Below are 22,295 nucleotides of genomic sequence, written 5' to 3'. Positions count from 1 at the left end.
AGCACTTTGTAGGAGAAAGGTTAGTATTTCAGCTGATGCTTATGATGGTCTCTTGCCTGAGTATTTGTTTGTATTGAAACTTTGCAGTGTCCTGGGTGTTTGTTCCCCACCTATAAAACAGGACCTATATCTGTTGGCTCCACACCAAAGCTGTGTCCCAGCACTCTTGCTAATGTTTCCCCAGGGCTGAGATTGAGAGAAAATGCCACTGAGAAGGAGAAAATGCCTACTGGTGCTTCAGCAGCTGGAGAAATTGGGGAGGGAGACAGGCTTATTTCTGTCTCCATCAGCTCATCTGCTGTTGACTAATGGTGGAACTGAATTAGTCAGTGCAAAGTTGTTGAGTAAAAACAAAAATGCTTGAAATTTGATTACATTTAACATTGCTAACCACATTCTTGTTAAATGCTGTTAATTAAAGCTGCTTCATCTGATTGTGTCATTTAGATTGCATTGTCCTTTAAGTGTTCTGGGCCCTATCCTGGACCCACAGAGGTCTCAGTAGGAGCTGGGAACACTTAGCATGTCCCAGGAGGTGGCAAAGTCCTCATGAGCTTGGATCCCATACAGAGTAAAAATACATAATGAACTCTGCCACAGGAATAACTTCTGAGTCTTAATATATCACTGTACGTATTTTGTTAAGCAGTCAAATACTGCTATATTTTTCAAGCCCTCTGCTATATATGTCACAGTGTGAAAAGAGACTGCTATTTTTTCTCTAATTTCTTGGGTGCAAATAAGTGACACTGCTTTTCAGTTTCATTTCACCCCAGGCAGTAATTTTGAACAGTTATCCCACTTCTCTTGGGCTTAATAACACCATTAGGTGGCAGAGGGTGGGTGACCTTTCAAAAGGGAATGAGCCAGAGTCCCTGTGCCGCTGTGGGTCTAGTTTTGCGCTCTGCAGAAGCAGCGCCTGCCTCGGCAGTAGAAAACATCTGTACGTTCAATCGAGGTCCTCCCATGGGCCACATCCTATGGGCCAGAGTTTCTGGCAATAACTATGTAAACACATGGGCAGCTTGGCCCATACCTGCTGGCAGGTTTTTCAAGGAATTTTTTTTTGAAGACATTAAAATGCAGTGTGCCCACCCACCTGGGCAAATATTCCCTGAAGTTTTCCCTATGTAAACTGTACTTCCTGAGGAAACCTCCTACACTCTGATTCTCGAACTAAAAAAGTACTCTCAACTGCTGGTGTTTACATTGTTTTAACCTTGTCTAGTTCGGATTATTTGCAGTTCACTTACCACTGCCGTGTGTATTTCTGTGTTGCCGACATGCTTGAGAAAACAGTTTGGAGCTCAATAAAACTGGCCCAGATTTTCAGATATAGATGTCTGAATCAGACTTCTAAATCTCTATATTTAGGTTCTTCAGTAAAATGGCCTCAGTTAACAGGGTGACACGCACTTGCAGCTGCTTTACTACTTCCACTGATACTTTACAGTAAATGTCAGTGCTGGCAGAACAGTTCTTTATGTTATTGAAAGTACATGTGCTGCCAGTAAAGCATTAAGAAGGGAGCTATTCTGTGTTATTTGATTTTTTTTTCTAATATTCATTTTATTTTATAGACTTTTTTTTTCTCATTTTACTATCACATTTCTTACTTTAGTCAGCATTCATTTCTGTGGATTAAGTACTTTGAGCATATCTTCAAATTAAGAGTTTTGTATTAGTAAAAGGCTCACTGTTTTTAATTTCACATTGGTAGAAGACTGAAAATTTCTGGACGTTAATTCGCATTCTCTAGACTTATGGGAAATGCATCATAATAAAAGCATTTCACAATCATGTCTGATTATGTAACTTAACACTTACGGGGCATTTCCTGTCTTCAGGATGCTTTCCAAGTTTTGGTGCTGTACTGTGCAAAAAGAATGAGTAAGGAAGGGGTAAAGGGAATATATAATCTCATACATTGTATTATTGCAGATTTGCTGATGAAGAGTCTGAGATAAAGGGAAACTTTCTCCTCTTTTTTTTTAAGTCAGTGAGAATTCTGGCTATTAACTCCCATCAGGCTCTGATTTAATTGTGTGTTTTGAAAAGCATGTACCAATTTTGAGTGCCTTAGCTTGAGTTTCATTTGGCTAATTCTCTAATACTTACATGCTAGCCTCAGAAAAAGTGCTTAGGTAACCAACTCCCTTTTAAGATCCCTAAACTCCTATGGAAATCTATGATAAATCAGACATTTTTATACCTTTGTGAGTACACTCAGTTATCCCAAATGGTGGATATGTGCTGCTGGGATTTTTAGGTCAAGTGTTTTAACTGCCATTGCTATACAAATTTTGTTGCCTAATTATGTTTTAAATCTGGACTGTAAAGCTTCATTTTTCAAAACTGCAAAAGGTTCCCACTGTGTTTTGTGGGAGATCTACAGGTTCAGCATATATGAAAGGTAAAAGAGTGAACACTTTGCAATTATCGAATGCCTTTTAAAAGCATGTACATTTTTCTCTTGCTGAGAGGCACTTCCAAAGTCACAGTAGCAGAGCCGAGAATAGATTCATCTCTATCTTTCCAAAAATTACATGGGCTTCCTAAGCTCGTGTTTCATCTGACATATAATTAGTTTTATGGGAAGACAGGGATCTAATTATGACTAGCGAAGGGATTTTTTTAAATGTATCTTTTCAAATTAAAATAATACTGAAACTCTAACTACATGTTAGGATAATATACTAAAATTATCTATGTTTGTTCTAATGTATGTTCCATTTTTATAGGAATATTTGTCAGACTAAATTCAAGTATGATCATTTGGATATGGCATAGTATTTTTGTCATCAGCCATGCATTTAATAGCTGTTTTTTTGGCTCAAAGAACAGCACTTATATTTAGAAATTATTCTCAATTAGATGGACTGGTTGCTAATTGTGCTTGAAGAAAAAAAAGTAGTGAAGTGTGCTTTCTATTGCAGTCTGTCATGAAGAGTAAATTAGAGAGCGTAACGTTCAGGAGCAGCTAAAATTCATGAGAAGTTGGTGGCAGAACTTCTTCACATCTTAGCTGATGCTGACACTTCAAATACATAAAAAGCTCTTGAACTCCAATTCCCTGCTGCTATTGTTCTGCATGCTCTTGAGTTATAGTACAAGGGGTATACTTTGAATTTTTTTCTGAGTAACATTGAGAGTCATCAATGTCATATTCAAGACACAACTTTCTCCTCTGAGCAACTAGTGAGAAAGACAGTAACATTTTACTAATTCCTAACGACTTTGAAACTAGTAATGGAAAACATATTAGTTAGTATCATTGCCAATGCAAAATCGTTCTATAAATTTTACTTAAGCTCTTTTTCCAGACTGATTTAAAATGACTATGCGATTAACCTTCTATCACTTCCCCAGGAGACTAATTCACTGTTTAACGGGATTCACAGTTTCTGATTTTCATCCTGGATCTACTTTTTCCTCTAATTTCACCTAAATATGGCTTGCCATTTTCCCTTGGGCCATCATATAAATATGATATCCATCTTCATATTTGCACTCTGTAAAACATGTCTCCTCCACATCATTGTATTTTCTACCACACTTTGCCACACTACATGTTTACCAGCTGTCTGAACATCTTTCAAGTTTTTTTCCACACTGGCCTGTTCCGTCATACTGACAATTGATTTCTCAGTGATGCTTGAACTACCTCCAGTTTACTGGCACCTTTCTAATGCTAAGGATGCCCAGGACTAAATGTTATATTTAAACTGTTATTTATCCTATACCCTAAAACTGAAACCATCATAGTTTAAAAAGAAAGAAAAGTGTCTTTTCTTGTCATTTCACATTGCATTTTCTGTTTTACTTGCTGTTCATGATTACAGGGAGGTTGTGGAATAGTAGCAGAGAAGTTAAAGATATTCTGTTGTGGATCCAGAGGCCAATATGACCCACTGTCTTGTTTCATGTTCTCCCTTGCACCACCAATAGTTAGGCCTTTATTGTCCTGAGGATGCAAAACCAGCTGGAACTGAGGCTAGCTGTTGTATTTCCACCTTCAGAAAATGGTGTGTTTTGACCATGCTAGTGTAATGGGATACCAAGATGAGCCAGTCTTTTAGTTCTGCAAGCAATCCTTGCAGCTTTATGGCATAGGAGTCTGAAACAGCCATCATTGCCTTGAAGTAATAATCATACAGGACGTGGGTTGGGGGTGTTTCATGATCTAGCAGTTTTCAGAGGTGCTAGTCAACACCTTATTTACCAGACCACAAGACTCTGGGTACTTCTGAGCAACAGTTAAATAATTGTTTGTCCTAATCCACATGGATTTGAATGATGTGAGCACGTTACATTGCTATGAATAAACTAGTGTGTGCATTTTCATTGGCAAATATCTATTGAAACTCTTGCCCTATGTCATTATCATATATTGAACATGTACAAAGGTTATGCAGTTGTCAATATAAAGTATTCATAAAAGAAGTTGTGCTTTGAAGTCCAAATTCTGCAGACGGAAGTAATATGTTCTGTTTATATTGATGCTAATGGAAGCTATAGGTGTAGAAGTTACAAAATCTTTCAAAATCCAAAAGTAGGACATTTCAGCAATACCATGAAGTATTAGGGAATTTATTTATGAAAAAAATCTAATGCCATCAGATATCTCAGAGAACTGACTAGCCCAAGTATTTCCATTTGTCATTTTTTCCCTATACAGCAGTGGCTGTCGCACACCTCATTAGACAAACAAGCAAAATGCCAACTAATTAATGAATATGTAGAAAGATCTAAGAAGACTGCCTTGAACCTTGCTCTTTAGCCAAATACTGCATGTAAAGGAAAAGGACTTGTTGAAGGCAAAGAGTGCATGTCCCTATGGATTTATTAAAGCATAATTTATGTATTTAATGACAAGTGAGTGAGTAGAGTTATGATTGGATAATGATTGGATAATAATTCTTATGACAGGACACCATTTTCTGTTGCTTGGAACATTGATAAACTCTAACCGTTCAGTTTGCAATATTCCATTCTCTTCCTTAGGATGATGAGTATTTTTGTTTGTTTCCTTGTATTTTCATTTTGAAAAATCTCAACCTAGGGACTTCATACAGGGGCTGGACAGAATTTCCTGTGTCATTACATGAATGAAACATGAAATAAATCTCTAGAGTAGGTCTAGTAAGCCTTACTAGAGTGAGTCCCAATAGGAACAGTGTGGACCAAAACAGACTTTTGAGATAACTCTTAACTGGTTTCTTTAAAAGACTCATGTCAAGGGTTTGTTTCTGACAGTAATGTCCCAAAATAAAAAGAAATAATTTAGAGTGGAAAAAACTTCCCCAAAAAGAAAAAAGTGTAAAAAGGTGGGCCCAGCACTGGAAATAGCATTGCTAAAGGCTGTCATCATCTATACTGCTTGAGCCGCAGACAAGCTGGACTGGGAGGTTACTGTCCAGAATTTGTTCTGAGCTCTGGGGAAGATTGAAATTGATTAAAGAGCTAATGGAGGCTATGGAGACAGAATTCACACCAATAGGATTGGTGAAGAGGAGTACAGAAGACAGAGATCTAAAGCACAGCTGTGTCACTGGGTAGGAGCTGGACCTGGTCAGACCTCTGTAGTTCTGGGAGTGGTTGTTTGCATAGTTCTGATACAACCTGGTTTTGGACCGCCTGGCTTTGTACACGAAGCCATACGTTAATGTATTTCTTTCTATATAAAAAAACAAATCATTCTCATGAAAGCAAACAGACGTTTGTTTTCTGTTTTTTTTTTTTTTTTTTTTTCAGGTCTCCTGATTCAGTTGTTTTAATAGTTATATGGTATTTATTTTTAGGAATAACCCTACATTGCTTCTTGGAGAGGTGATTAATCCTATGCATTACCATACATTTACTAGAAGTTATCAGACTTTTTTCCATGGGAAGCTTTGTAGAAGGGAAATGGTTGAGCTGCAGTCTTATGTATCCCCTTTATTTGAATAACTTGCTAAATGAAGCAGCTCTTTCTGAATAACACTCACCATTTGATTCAGATGCACTTTGGCTATGTGAAAGGACCAGTAGCACAATTATTCTTAGTGACAAATGCAAACATACAATAGCTTTGACTCAGCACCTCTGTTCCTCTAGGTTATGTCAGGAAATGAAAGCAGTGCCATTTTTGACGTATTGACATTGCTCATGTGTCTTTGCAATGGTTTTCATTTGCCATCAGAAAGAAATGTTATAGTTGCCTGTGACCTTTCATGTGTCATCACACATATGTTCTCTAACATCCAGAGGAAAAGATTACTTGTCACTTGTTATTCTTTTCTATATAATTGTGGTGCAGGTGTACCACAAGGAAATTTGTTATATAGTGGAAGGAATAAAGAGTGTATTGGCAAATTTTAATTCCTTGCAAGCACCTGGCTGTTTCTAGTTGAAAAAATAACGGTGGCTGTTGCTGGTTGATCAATTATTAGATCACAGGGGATTAAAAAAAAAAAGTAGAACTAATGTGTTTCAGAATGATATTTAAAGTGGCCCATATATCTGAAAAAAAATTCTGGGATACAAACACATTTTAAATATTTTAAAGAATACTTAAAAAGTGGAGCTTTGTTTTAATAAGGAATCTAGGGGAAAAGAATGGCATAGTTGTGAAATGAATTGATAGTCATATAGCAAGCTGCAAATGTGAAAAAAAAGTTTTAAAAATACTTACCAAAATGTGCGCTGCTTGGAATACTTCTTGAAAGTTGTAGCAAAGCAGTTTTATAAACATACATGTTTATAGAAGTGCCAGGAGAATGGCAGAGGCTAGAAGTCTTGTATTCTCTGTGCAACTCATCTGTAATCTTCTTTGTCAAGTACTAAAGGCTGCCTTAGATCTCCGTGAGATTTAATTCAAGCTCTAAATTCAGTAACAGAAAAGAAAATATATTTTACTTTTGTGAGAATGTTCTTGGTTTATGGTCACTTTTTTCTCAGCTGTGCTAGCATCTGTATGAAAATTTGTCCATTTAATTTATGTCTTATTTGTGGGGACCTTTAATTCCCTTTTCCAGAAGATAAATATGATGATTTTGAGTAATTTTTATTTTATTTAATTACCTTGGTGTGTATTTCAGTGCTTAGAAAAAAAGGTCTCTGCTTCAACATTTATTTGACTGTGTGCAAGACTAGAAGAGGTGTGTATTTTTTATTTGCAAACCCTTTACACAAGCTTCTATTTTCAGAATTATGTCATATGATGTCCTATCTTGCATAGTTCTAACTGGTATGATTCTACGTATTCACCTCTCTATATATCTGTAAAGAAGCCTGTGTCATTTTATGGTTGTTGTTTAACATAACTGAAACCTTTTTTACTTCTGTTTTTGTCGCAATACTTGGACCTTATTGTAAAGATATCTTGAATGAAATGTGATACTTGCTGCTCTTTTCATTTGGTTCTTTTAAATAGTGTTTACTTCACTCATAAATGTGATTTGCAATGCATTTAAAATTTACTAAGTCTCCAGTATATTTAACTAAAGACATTGTAAAGTCAATACTAGCACTAGTTGATTAAATGATTTACCTAATTAAAAAACACAGAATGCTGCCATAGCTTTATGTGCATTTCTGAAAACTGGAGTTAGTGTAGCCCTTAGATGATGTGCGCAGAGTGGGATGGATTTATTCAAAGGCTCCGGAGTAGAATACCAAATTGTTGCTCTTATAAATTTTTTTTTTTTTTGGTGGAGCTGTATAGAGAGGTATTGGAAGTATTTACTAGCATCATGGTTGTAGATACCAAGTGCTCAAGTATTTTGCAAATTATTCATAAATTACCAGCAGAACTATCATTTCTCATTTGCTCATGGCTGTGGCAGTTTCCAGCCTCAAAGGGAAAGCATGCATTAAGTTTGTGTGCCTTAATTGCAAGTAATCTGGTACTGCTTATTTTTCAATTGTTTTGTAGTCATTTTGTTTCTGCTGTTTTCAACATAAAATGCAATTTAAAAGGTCTCCAAACTGGAATTTTGGCAGGTTTGTCTTTTGGCACTGTCCGCTAAGCTGAAGAGATCTTTTAGGCGTACAAGGCTGCTGGGTCTCTTCTGCTCTTGTTTGCCTGTATGTCATCTTCATACAAATTGGAAGTTTGCAACAGAATATTAAACCATTAGTTCATAATTGTAATTCTTTCTAGAGAATTTCCTAAGATTCAAGTCATGTCAGTTACAAAAAAAAAAAAAAAAAAAAAGGCAATGGATTTTGTTTCTGTTTCTATGTATTCCAAAACTTTTGCAAAAATAGCATGCCTGTTTTTTCAGGTGGCTAGTACCTAAATGTTTTTGTCTCTTACTAACTCTCAAGGTACTTGTTCAAATTTTAGACATTTTAGGAATGTAATCTGGAAGTTTTGTGTGGAGGATGTCCACTGTACAGCTTTTTAAATCAATAGTTTTTGCTTTTACTTGTGATGTGATTTATTCCCAAGCTTTTATGTTTCAGAATAGATCTCAGACCAGCTACTAGAAAAGAGAATGCCTTGTGCTGGTAGATAGAATCATTATAGAGCCAGATTTGTAAAAATAACCTAGTCGGAAGAGAAATAGTTGGAAGGTCTCGTGTCAGAATGAAAATGTGATCTTTCTGAGGAAGAAGAGGAGGTTAAAGGGAATGAAAATGATAGGAATCCATTGAAGGGTTTGGACCATTTTTGAAGCTAATGGAATGAAAGGTTGAAAATGTGAATGGAAATATTTTCTGAATAATTCATGGCCTTTCATTAAATGTTGTCCTTCAGTTTAATATTATAAAATAAGTAACAATTGTGATAGTCTATAGCTAGCAAATCGTATAAGAATACAATTTCAGTTAAATCTGCAATTCAACCTTGTTCTCATTCCTACTCACTGCTTCACCTAGAATAGAGAGTAAAAACATTGGGCCTATCATCCAGTGCTTTCAGAAGTAATATTGAGACCACTAAAAAGGTGTTTTTAAAATACCTTTAAGAAGCTTTTTTTTTTTTTCTAGGATAATTTTATTTTTGTTTAAAAAGTTTCACTAGCCTTTCTTTTAAGTCACTAACCCATTCAGAAATTGGCCCTGGCATACAGTTTTAGAGTAGTATTTAATCTATTTGTCCATAGTTTACAGTCTTAGTCTTTCTCTTCAGGAATAGACCTTGATAGATCTTTTTGTGTTGTTTCATTAATTCTTTGATGAGATAGATCTAGGGTTGTGGATAGCTTAAGAACATAATATCTTTAGCATTCGTAGTCCTGGACCCATTGCAGTTGGACTGTGTTTACTCTGTTGTTGTATCTTTTCTAATGTGTTACACATTGCTGTTAGACGTCCACACAGCAAAAGGCTTGTTTCCTTTCTTGAACAAGCTTTTAAAACTACAATGTTAGTGCATGGGTCTCTGGCTCTGGGAGAAGCAGCTAAAACTGGAATAGAAACTAGATCACAATCTCCACACTTAAGGCAATAATTCAGCTGTTGCCATGTGACACACCTGGTTAAATTGTCTGTCAACTATTCCATAGACCTAAATCTGAGACTTGTGCCAGATGCTTCATGCTGTTCCTACTGTGTAAAACAGCTGGAAATTCAGCTTAAAGGGTTTCATTCCTAGAGAGAAATTGCAGGTGGCATGAGGTGAGATAATGTGAATTTGATGGGATGACACGTCATGTTCTTCAGCTGTAGCGTCACTGTTACTGCTTTGGGATGAATTCCAGATCTCTGGTATATACCTTGATATATAAACCCTACAATCTAGGCACAGGAAACAATGTTACAAATTGATTTAGAGTCATAAAGCTGGGCATAATGGCTGATGCAAGTTTATGTCAGGAAGCTTGACTTTATGGAAGAACATTGCTGTCACTCATTTTTCTTCATATGTGCTAAACACATGAAAACCTAAAAGAAGTTATATTTAAGGGGCTAAAAAGTTACTCTTCCTCCCCCACCCTCCCCCCTTTTTTATTATTTTTGAATGTGCTTTGTTTCAGTAACTTGTGCTTTGCAGCCTTTTCAGATTTTCATGGAATTTTTTTCTTTGCCCAGGAGTTTACATTTTGGCATTCTTTTTCCTAGCCTGTGCCGGTAGCATCATCAGTTTGGACTCTGTGCTGATTATAGAGCCCCGAAAGACATAAAGTCATTTAGTATTACAGTATAGGAGTGTGGCTTAGTATCATTTAAAAAAAAAAAAGTTGTTTTTCAGGGATTTCTGAAGGCTATTTATTCCTAACTCTGTAAAATCTTAAAGCATTAGTGACACGTGTTCCTGTTCCTGGTGGCATATGGTTTGTCTATTTGGTAAGTAATGTGGATATGGATCCTGACTCTGCAAATTGTGAATCTGTACAGGCTAAAATGCCTTTCTAATCAGCTTTAGGAAATTAAAGTAATGCCAAATGCAGGTGGATCTGCTTGTTCTGTATTAAAATGGCACAGGGTCATTTAAAAAATAGCAGTTATGTTGTGCATCCTCATCTAGTTTATAAATCAGTTCTCAAATGCACATGGATCTTTACAGGATAATCTCTCTAAATAAAGAGCTGATATTTTGGAAAACATCAGAAAATGCTTGCAAGAAATGCACCACAAATAGGATTATTACTAAAGTAAGGCAAGAGTTCTACATGTCAATATTGTTTCAAGCAATAAGAGGTTTACGTCAAAATCTTGAAGCAGTGAAACATGATATCTCTCATATGGTATTTTATTGTTTGCTAAATAAGAAAAATTTTGCAAGACACTTTCCAGTATAAAGGTTTTTCTGAGCTTAAAAACCAAGGAATATACATATTTAGGATGCTTTCTGCAAAGAGACTAAGCTGAACAAAACATAATATGGTCACTGGGGCTTTGTTTCACCCAAGGGTTTAAGTATGTTCATGTGGCTAAAGTGATATAACTTTTGAACAATCATGGGTAGTTGGCTGGTTAGAATGTGATTATGGGAATGGAAATAAATTAGAGTTCCATAAGGTGTATTTATAGCAATGTAACTGCAATAGGGTTGTCCAGTACAACTGCACTGCCAGAAGGAAAAATCACATCCCTCACTGCAATAATCATGTTGTACTTCTATGTGGAGACCAGACCTAAATTAGTTCCAGTTGCATTTCTGAGTGCTTAAACAAGAAAGCTGCTTCAGTAAAGTCTTTCCTTAGCTCTGTGATGATTTAATATTGAGAGGTGTTAACATCTGCATATTCAGTAAGGCTTGTGATTATTGAAAGTGCTTTAGGCCATCACAGTCCTGTCTTGGCTCTAAATGTCTTTGAAGCCAGAGAGAAAATGTTTCAATGACTGCAAGACTGGAATCTCTAAAGAGACCTTTCTTAGTCTGGTGTGTCTTCTGATGAATTAAGTGGTAGGACGCTGTTATCCTGAGTATAGAAAGTTTGCCAAACTGTGATCATATGTGATCATTGCCAAGGTGAGTTGGGACAGAAAAACAAATTTTCATCCATTTAGTTATTTTGTTCTGATTTTTTCCATAGTCTGAATGTGACCAGCATATGATTACAAGGCCAAGCAAAGTGCCACTGCTCTGTGGGGGGCTGAAACCAACCATTTATTCTCCCCAGCTGTGAGCTCAAATATACAAGGGAGGAATGGCCCGTATAAGAGCCCTTCAGCTTTCTCTGGCACAGCACTTCTCAAAGTATATCCCCAGAGTGGTCCGGGGAGACTCGGGCTGGCAGATCAGAGAGAGAGAGTTGCTGACTGGCTCCCGCAGAGACAGCGTAGGCCTCACACTTAGGAGTTTCTTCTCCCCGCCCCCTCTCTCCGCATTGTCCACTTTTATGCCCGGTGCATCCTGGCACATAGGGTCAGTACAACCCAGGAGGCAGGCCGGGGGGCGGACAAACTCCGCCTCTAGTTGTGCAACTCTCCCCCCTGGGTGCGCAGGCATGCATACCAGTCGGGGGTCCCAGCCCTCAATTCGAGGGTCCTGCCTTCCTCCTCTTCTTCCTCATTTCCGGGTGTTTGGTCTCCAAAGCTAGTTTGGAGGACGTCTGCAGTTAAGCTGGCTACAAGCCTGGCCGAGTGGCCGGCTTCAACACATTTCCGGGGGGGTGCTGCCTGTGAACCGGGCTGAGCAGCTGCATCCCTGCTCCTTATCACTCAGCCTAGGAAGGCAAACATCTTTTTCCTCAAGGTCTGGCCTCTTCTTCTCACAGGAGATTTTTATGACTCTACAGATCACAGAAATTTTCATCTCCAATACATGCCACCCCGTGATCTGTAGAGATAATAAACAATCATAAAGATTCCCACCTCCTATACATACCACCCCGCAATCTGTAGAGGTCAATCTATCATAGTCAAGCACCCAAACAGATAATGTTTTCATAGCAGTCTCAACCATGCCTCGTGTCAGCATCATTATGCAAGGGATACAGCATATGATAATGTTACAAATAGAAATAACAGGGCTAATAGCAGTTTCTGTAGCCATGGCCAACCCCACGTCCATCGTCTGAATGGAGTCCTGTAACGTGCGGACCTGGGCATGCATAGACGTGGTGTGGTCGCTTAGAGTCGGGCAGCACATGTCCCTGCCTCCTCACATCTGTGGTCATGCATAAGCAGAAGCATAGCTATTGCAGCAAGGTTGCGTGCCGAGCTGAGTCTACATCTACCAACAATGATGGCAAAGCTGTCGTTGTAGCATTGCTGGACTTTGCTAGCCAGCATCCCAGTCTGCATAGCGTGGTCAATGCTTGCGTGGCAACAATCCCTGGAGCCAGTGCCTTCGAGCAATGACGTTCTTTCATCGCTCTCTCTTTTTTTTTTTTTTTTTGAACCTGGTCTGTAAAATGGTAAATCGCCCTAGTGCGCAGGGTGGCATTAGCAGTCCAGCGGGCCTACATGTGAGTTAGCAGAGTTAGCATAAGCAATTTTCAGGCAAGTTCTGTGTACTTAGTCACAAGTTAATTACGCTAGCTGTCACTCATGCCAGCAACAGGCTGCTTGGCCTACACTCGCCTCCTAGATGGCCCTCAGAGAGAGGTGGCCATCACTCACATCAAGGTCTGGCATGGCATGTGTCCCCACCGCTCAATGCCGAATGGGTTGCAGCCAACAGCGGAGCTCGAGGTTCTTCTTGGTGGCAAACACAGAGGCCAACCCAGTCTTGCCCTTGACTATGGTAGGAGGCGCTTAGACTTCAGCTGGTCATCAAGGTAGTCTCACTTGCCTCATGCAGTAGCAAGGTGCTATTATGGCGACACACACACAGCTTCTCATTAAACATGGGTAACATACACAAAATCACAGCCTCTAATAATAACTACATTGTGAGTGCACGTATTAGAGTCATTGAACGCAGTCTGATTATAACTTTCATTACTTAGCACATATTTACAAGTTGTTCTTGAACACACACATCCTTTCCCTACATAAGCTAATACGGTTTTATTATTACTCTGTGGATTAATCCCAAAATGGCATATGCCCTCTTTGGTATCAAAGGAAATATTGTTCGACTTAAGGGCATCATCTTTGGGGGTGTGGGGGTGGGGGTGGGTAGAGCACAGATAAACCTTCTCAATGGTGACATTCGCTAGGGTCAGTATATAGGTGATGACTGCGCGGAGGACCTGGTCATGGGTGAAGTTCACAGGTCTCCATCATGCTCCAAGCTGTCACTCTTTCTCTGTGACCGCATCCCACACGATTTTTTTTCAGGTCTCGGTGGGGAGGACTCCGTTGTCTCCATCTCTCAATATACCTGCAACGACACTCTGCACCCACGTCTGGGCCTGGGTGCAACTAAGAACAAGGGACACATTATTTTGTTTAATTCCCAGTGCTTGCAGCACACCTAATGATCTCTACACAGGGTCGCTGGCCCTTCCATGCCCCTCATACTGGAGCTTGGCTGTCGCTTCATTCTTGTATTCTATACTGAACTTATGTCCCTAGTCTCTCTGCAAGGATACAAGTCAGAGTACAGCTCTCAATCCTCCTCCTCCCCCAGAACATCTGGTCCACTAGCAGGGGAAGGTGGGGCGGGGGGTGTCGGGAGGCCCTTAATTTTCGAGAAGTCCTCCCCCGGGATCCCATTCAAGTATTCCTCTATGGTTTAATACCAACCCTTCCCTAGCAGGGAAGAGACTAGAGTTCGCTCCAGATTCATATGCTACAGTCGAGGTGGCTACGGCACAATTCACACAGGGTATCCCTCTCATCAGGGTAAGGGGTGTCCACAATTTGGCCAACCCTCTATTGTTGAGCACTCTGATTGCATCACCTGGACCTTCCCTGGTCGCAGCATCCCAGCAGCTTCAAGAGTTCGGTGTATGGCTTGAAGGCAGTCAGTCACAAGTTTTCCCTTGACAGGCTGGTCTCTCAAACCCCAAACAGGGGTTACTTCCCCCTTGCGCTTTTCTGGGTTCCCGTGCACTGCTGTGACCTCCGCTCCCGTGTCCACCAAGGCACGAACCGTTTGTCTATTTTGTTCTGACCAATAAATGGCACGTGTAACAAATGGTCGATCATCTCGGCGAGCGATGTTACATTGGAACCCTTCGGACACTGGAGCTTGGCCACCCCCCTATTCTTGTTTTGGGCATGCAAGCCCCTCCCGAGGGGGAGAAACTGTCTCCAGCTTCTCCTTCGGTCTGAATCTTAACATTGTCTGCTCTAAATCATCCTACAGGTGCAACACCTGTGATCTATCAGCCTTGGACATTATTCCTGAGCGCTGCTTCGCAGCCTGGACCGCACGGACATTATGTCGGTGTGCTAGCTGGCATAATACTTCTGTTGGTTTCCCATCAATTTCCTGTCTATAAATGCCCTTCTGTAAAAGCAGACGGAAGAGCCGGGCTCGCTCCCCGGATTCCGACCCCACATTCCCACTCGGCCCTCTTTTCTCACTGCTGCCTTTTCCATCCACCTCTAACGCCAATCCTGGAAGGTCCCCTATCTGTTGCAACTTTTCAATTACGTTCTCAATAGGGTTTCCTTGTTCTGACATCAGAACTGGAATTAGATAGGGGCACCACGCTCCTGGGCATCCTTCCAACAACTTATTTCGCATTCCGGGTAACAACGGCTGTTGTAAATAAAGCTGCAGACTTCCCAATTCTATAGCAATCTTCATGGCCTCTGCCTTAAGCATCTGGCAATAAGACTCTTAATAATAATAAGACTCTCTCCACAGCAATAAGACTCTTGCCGCTTCCGTCCACTCTTTGCAGGGCAGACTGTACATACGTGTCATTAGTTAACCGCCAAAACCTCAAGGCATCGACATTGTCAATTATCACCGAATCGGCCCCTTCTTCCATTAATCTTACCATCCAGCACTGTGGTTTGTTGTTTATATTTCGCTAGCAGATTCTTAATATCTTCGGAGGTAAAATCAGTTAGTTCATCCTGTCGCACCATCTGTCCCTGCCCTGTCAGCACAGCCTTCCTTCATATAACTCACGCAGCTCTCCTTTTTGGTTCATCCTCCAATGGACCTTTCTCCTCTGGTGTGGGGACTTCCTCGTCTGATTTCCCAATATCCGCATCCCAAGTTTTGGGGTCCCCATCAGGGTCGATGACAATGGTCCGCGCCTGGCTCCCCTTCTGCCCCGGTTTTCTCCCTCTCCTGTTCTTTACCACACGTATTGTGTACTGTGTCGCCAATTTAGCACATTTCTCCTCCAGGAGCTCCCTCTGATCATTCATCTCCAGCAGAGCCTGCCTCTGCACCACCTGGGTTACTCGGACTGCCTGTAACTGCTCTTGGAAGAGCTGATTCTTCTCCTGTTCCTCCTTTAGCTGCCCCACTAGAATCTTACATGCATACAGCAGAGCACCTCCCATCTGACCAGCACGTTACAGTCGGACTGAGTTCTTAGTACAGTCAGTCTCCCCAAACCGACCCCAATACTGTAACACCGCCATGGGGTCCTTCTGGGTCCATGGTTCTGGAGAAACCTGGGTGCAGGTCTCCCATCGGTCCCATAGAACATTCCACGCTTCTGGCCCCCATTCAGGGCATTCCCTCGGAGGCGCAGCCTCCCTGCGTTCGCCAGTGCTGCCTGCAGCTCTCCCGAAAAAAAACACTGCATGTCGCACATACAGTAAAGACCACAAACATGATTTCTATCAAGTGGCCTGACCTCACCTAGCTATGCACCCTACTAGTGAGTTCCACTATTCCATTACCCAATAAAGATCACAGACACAAACAGCATGAACACGATTTCTATCCAGTGGCATGACCTCACGTAGCTGTGCACTCCACTAGTGAGTTCCACTGTTTAATTGCTGAATCCCATCCTCATTGCCAATTATGTTCCGGATGGCCTCGGGATTCGGCAATAATCACGCCAGAACAAGGTGATTACATCGAGCATTTATTCAGGCGAAAGCACATAAAAGCAGCAAAGTATGGATAACTACTCACGAGGTGATACCTGCTGATCTGGACCTGAAGATCCTCTCGAGCTGGCAGATCAGAGAGAGAGAGAGAGAGTTGCTGACTGGCTCCCATGGAGACAGTGTCGGCCTCAGTTAGGAGTTTCTTCTCCCCCCCCCCTCCCCGCTCTCTCCACACTGTCCACTTTTATGTGATTTGCATCCTGGCACGCAGGGTCAGTAGGACCCAGGAGGCAGGCCGGGGTGGGGGGGGGGGGGTGAACAAACTCCGCCTCTAATTGTGCAACTCCCCTCCCGCCCCCTGGGTGCGCAGGCGTGCATACCAGTCAGGTACCAGGCCAGGTGTTTGGCCTCCAAAGCTAGTTTGGAGGACATCTGTGGTTAAGTTGGCTACAAGCCCAGCTAAGCGGCCGGCTTCAACAGGTTTTCGGAGGGGGCTGCCTGTGAACCGGGCTGAGCAGCTGCCTCCTTGCTCCTTATTGCTCAGCCTAGGCAGGCAAACATCTTCCTTCTCAAGGTCTGGCCTCTGCTTCTCACAGGAGATTTTTATGACTCTACAGATCACAGAAATTTCTATCTCCAATACACATGGTCATTGAATTGTGAAAGGAGAGTTCACTTAACTCCTTGAGGGAGAAAGAAAAAAAAATCATACATAGATTTACAGTCTACATAGAAGGTGTATTCACCTAATTTAGAATGATCCACTGAATCAAGTTTTGGTGATGTAGAGCATATGAAAAATTAATCAGAGGACTCTGCCATCCTGCCTTTGTATGTCTGCTTAACTCACTGCAGGCGTGAGCACACATCATGTGCTATTTGTGTAGGTTGACACATGCAATTTATAGGGTTCAGAAGTGGAAAGAACTTGAATTATACAACAGAAAAGGTTTGGCGTGCTCCAAAGTTGAATTTATTTAATGCAAAAGGAAGATGTATGTTAACCTTAAAAAATGACAGGACTCAGTGGGTACTTTTACATCTGAATAGACCATTTTACCCATTTGTCCCGTTCACAGCAGCAAATTCAGTGAGCATCGCACTGGGTGGCGGGGAAAGCGCACGTGGATTGAGTTCAAAGATTGGGACCATGCATTTGTATTTCTGTTTTCAAGTTCAGATAATCTGAGTAATGAAGCTACTTTTAGTGTCACTGTGGCTCTCTTGAATTTGATTTCAACCCAACTTGAGAGGTCAAAGAAGATTGTCACAGCTTCTATAAATATGATATTTTGTCCAAAGAAAGGAGTCCAGACTATACAAAGCTAGTGTTGGGAGTAATGGGAATATCAAGGGTACCCCAACCAGCAAGGAAGGCTTTCTGTTGAGCTTTGAGTGAACCTCAGGAACAGATGCAGTAAAAAAGGCTTTACTAGCTGTGATGTTCACAGAGCTTTTTTTTTTTTTTAGCATAAGTACAAACATTGTGAAATACTGTTCTAAAATGAATATAATGCAGTCCCAATATTCTTTTTGAGAATGTAGAATGCAGGATGTGCCAATTTAGCAAATTAAGCTTTCAAAGTGGGCATTACACTTTTTTTTTTAGCTGAACAATTCAAAAGCTGTCAAAATAGCTGTTACTTCCTGCCCTGAAAACTGTCAGAAATCTATAAATAAATCTAAAATAATACAAAGTAGAAAAAAAATCTTATGCCAGCAGTTAATGTTGTTGTTGTTAATTCTGTGTTTCTTTTTTTCTTATTGCAGTGTGTCCTATTCGGTGCATGTCTCTGAGGATTACCCAGGTACAGTGCAACATTCATGTCCATGACACATTGTATGCGTGTCATCGCAATTTGCAGTATTCAGATGAGAATATTTGAAAGGATGTTGATGTGTTCCAGGTGCATCCTTATGCTAATCATTCTCCATTAGTTATTTTATCTTCACAGTCATATCTCCTTTTCAGGCATCATTTGTCAGCTGAGTCAGGGTGAGAAAACCTGGTTTACAAGTTTCCTGAAGCCAGGGATTGTGATGCTTTCAGTGTCAGGAGCCATCAGTGTCAGAGATCTGAAAGTGCTCAATTCCTCTTTGGCAAGATAGATAAGGCTTGATCTTTCAAGAGGCTGAGCAGTCTGGCGCTTGTCCAGCAACGCACTTCACTGTGTCAGGCCTTAATGAAACTGCCCATGTTCTTAAAGTTAAGCCTGTGGTACGTGTTTTGTTACTCCTCAGAGTTTGATGGACCCATGGGTTGTGTATGCGTATGTCTCAGGTAACATAAACTTGTAGAGGTGTTCCTAGTTGCTCATTCCCAACTCTCTGATATAACCTGAGCTGGGTTGGCAAGAGCATGGTGACCTTAGACAAGGGGAATGATCCATGTGGAAGACAACCAAGCAAGGGAAGAAGGAATTTTTCAGCTAGCTTATTTAACAGAATCACAAAATGGTTGAGGTTGGAAGGGACCGTTAAGAGATCTTCTAGTCCAACCCATCCTGCTCAAGCTGGGTCAGCCTCTCTGGGCAACTCAGTCACCCTCACAATAAAGAAGTTTTATGTTCAGAGAGAACTTTCTGTTTCTCAGTTTGTGCCTGTTGCCTCTTGCCCTATCACTGGGCATCACTAAAAGGCGTTTGGCTGCATCCCTTTTGCAGCCCCCTCTTCAGATGCTTAAAGGCATTGATAAGATCCCCCCCTTCTCCTGTCCAGGCTGATAGCCCCAGTCCTGTCATATGAGAGATGCTCCAGTCCCTTAATCATCTTAGTAGCCTTTTGTTGGACTTGCTCCAGTAGCTCCATATCTCTTTTATTTCCCTGTCACACAGACACTGCATAAATACTGCTGGTGGCATAAAGATCAGCAGAAGTAGAAGAGGGAAGTCAGGATAAAGGTAGACGAGGAAGTGCCTAAGTGAAGTTTCATGATCATACTGTTGGATTGCTTTTTTTTAAAGCATATTCTACACCAGTATTGAATAGTGTAAATATATTAAGTGATATGAAGTCCTTTGGTCCTTTTTGATGATTATCCATGACATCTCTGTAATATTTCTAAAATAAGTATTTTTATTTCTTTTAGATTCTCTGAAAAAGTAAAGCTTTGAACTTGTTCTCTGATAGCAGGAGTGTACTGTTTGTTCACAGAATCAGTGTTTGAAGCAGATGCAGAGAGGTCAGACTCAGTATTGATGTTAAACAGAGTGGATTTTGTAAAAGAATGCTCACAGTGTTTATGAGAGAGATTTTTTTCTTACCAGTAAAAAAAAAATAGAGGAAAAACTGCTACTAATCCTCATCTATTAAGCATGTAGTAACTGGAGAAACACAGTCATACCAGTTGTAACTTGATTGATTGACTGTTCCATTGACATGACAGTGAAAGAAGGAACAAACAATGGAAGAAATCTGCATCATATGTCATTAACCTTTTCTTTAATAAAATGTTGGCAATGGATTTATTCATTCTGGCAAAGGCACAGAACTTAGTGTCTGGGAATCAGTACGCTAAGTCACAAAACCAGAGCATTGAACCAACAGTGAGTCCCACACCAAATGAGGTCTTATTTCCTGGCAAACTCTCGTGTCTGGCAGAGCCCAAACCTCCTTTACTGTATGCAGCATGCTCTGATGTTCTACAAGGCTGAGTGACTTTGAATCAGTGTCACTAAAACTTGTTGAATATTCTCTGCTATCAGCCTCTGTATTTTAAAGTGAGCTAGAATTTGAGCATTTTACATTGTAGCTAGCTTGTTGAGGGGGATTTTTATTATTAACACCTAAGCCTTCAAGTCTATGGAAGAGCTGATCTCATTCTTGTCTCAAGCTTTTGTAGTATGGACATTTGCTTTGTGATGAAGGGTGTTTACGGTGTTAGGAATCATAATGACTTTTTGCCATTTTACAGCTTTGGGCCTAACGACTCCTTTTGACTTGGAGAAGTAGAGTTTTTGTTGTCTTTGTACTAAACCTCTAACTTAACACTGCTGCTGACTGTGACAGTCTCTTCTCTTGAATGTATTTTAAGAGATGTTTCAGAGATGCGTCAGGGTGTCATGCCTTGAAAGCTCTGTGCTGGTATCTTCCTCAACTGCAAAATGATCTTCAAGTATTGCTACTAGTTGGTGGAGTTCAGAAGAGTATTTACCCATCAAAATATCACAGGATAAGTCTTTTCAGATCAAGACTTAACTTCCTTAGCTTGTAGAGGTATCAAATTAATATCCTTTAGAGACTGAGAGTGTATAATACACAGTGAATCAAATTTGGAAATTTAGGAGAAGGCTGTCAGAGTTGATCATCACATAAATTGCTAGTGCATTTAATAAATATATGAAAATAGAAGAAATTAAGTTACTCTGCAACTTATGTTTGTTCAGTTAGTTAGAAGTGCTACCATGACAAATGAATTTTAGATACCATAAGAGCAGCTTTGGATATTGTACATATTTTAGCTCCCTGCATTGTGTTATGTGTGTATCAGCAGCATTTTGGCACTGATAAGCGTGATGCTATAGCTGAATTAGTTCATATTTGCACCAAAAGCTTAGAAACAACTAAGTGTTAAATCATAGCTATGAGAACTGAAATATGGCATGACAGTTTTAAATAACAGTAGGTATTTGAAAGTTTCATGATTGTAAGTGAAAGCTAAAAGTATGCTCATAAAGACACCCTGAAGAACTTGGTGCTGAGACAGTAATATCTCAAAGTTATTTATACATTGCTGAAATTGTGAAAATATCAGTGAAAATTTTAGAGATGGGTAATAACAGTTTTAACCAAAAAGTTTTGTAACCATTTTCTCATAACACTGATAAAACTGTGAGAGAACCGTGCTCCTCAGGAGCAGTTAGACTCTCACATCAATGAGTAGACTAAAGTTCCATTAATATGAATCGATCATGACTCCTGTAAGAACCATCACAGTAGCAAGCATTTTACTAATGAATCAATGTTCGGCGTGATATATGCTGGCTGTCAAAAACTTACAGAATTGCTGTTGTCTATTATTGCAGTGATTTATGGATTACATTCACATGAACAGAAACACCCTCTTAAAACTCAGTTGACAGCAGTAGCGATAGAGAGAAGCACTTTGGCAGTGGGCAGTTTGTTGCATCCATGCATTAGGTTCAGGTGGGCTCTGCTAAAGAGGAGAGGTGCTCCTGGGTACAGCTTGCTAGAGGCTGAAGGAAGTAAACTAAAAGTAGTGTCTTAATTTCAAGTTTAATTAGACTGACAGAAGTTAAGAAAAAAAAAAGTGCTCAACAAATGGAAAAGGAAAACAAAACTTGGCAGTGAAAATTTATTATCTAGCTGCCAAGAAAGAATGACAAACAGTGGACATAAAAATATAATGAAAAACTATAAAACCTATTACTGAATAGTCCTTTTTTTCCATATCATAGAATCATAGAATCATAGAATGCTTAAGGTTGGAAGGAACCTCTAGAGGTCATCTAGTCCAACCCCCCTGCACATGCAGGGTCACCTAGAGCACGTGGCACAGGACTGCGTCCAAGCAGGTTTGGAAGATCTCCAGAGAGGGAGACTCCACAACCTCTCTGAGCAGCCTGTCCCAATGCTCTGTCACCCTCACTGTCAAGAAATTTTTCCTTAAGTTCATGTGGAACTTTTGGTGCTTCAGTTTGTGGCCATTACCTCTAGTTCTGTTGGTGGCCACCACTGAAAAGAGGCCAGCACCATCCTCCTCACTGTCTCCCTTGAAGTACTTGTAGACACTGATCAGGTCCCCTCTCAGCCTTCTCTTCTCCAGGTTGAACAGGCCCAGCTCTTTCAGTCTTTCCTCACAGGGCAGATGTTCCGGGCCCCTGATCATTCTCTTGGCCCTGCACTGGACTCTCTCCAGTAGCTCCACATCCCTCTTGTACTGATATGTATATCTTGGTATATCTTGGTAATTCTATCCTTGGTACGGCACAGATGGTTTCCTACTTTTGTATTTCCTACTGTTTCGTACATGTTTCCTG

The sequence above is a fragment of the Tinamus guttatus genome, unplaced genomic scaffold (genome assembly GCF_059628265.1).
Source record: "Tinamus guttatus ecotype Peru unplaced genomic scaffold, ASM5962826v1 Tinamus_guttatus_pri_ptg000078l, whole genome shotgun sequence".
Lineage (NCBI taxonomy): Eukaryota > Metazoa > Chordata > Aves > Tinamiformes > Tinamidae > Tinamus > Tinamus guttatus.
The sequence above is the reverse complement of the archived record's forward strand: the minus strand, read 5'-3'. Positions refer to the sequence as shown.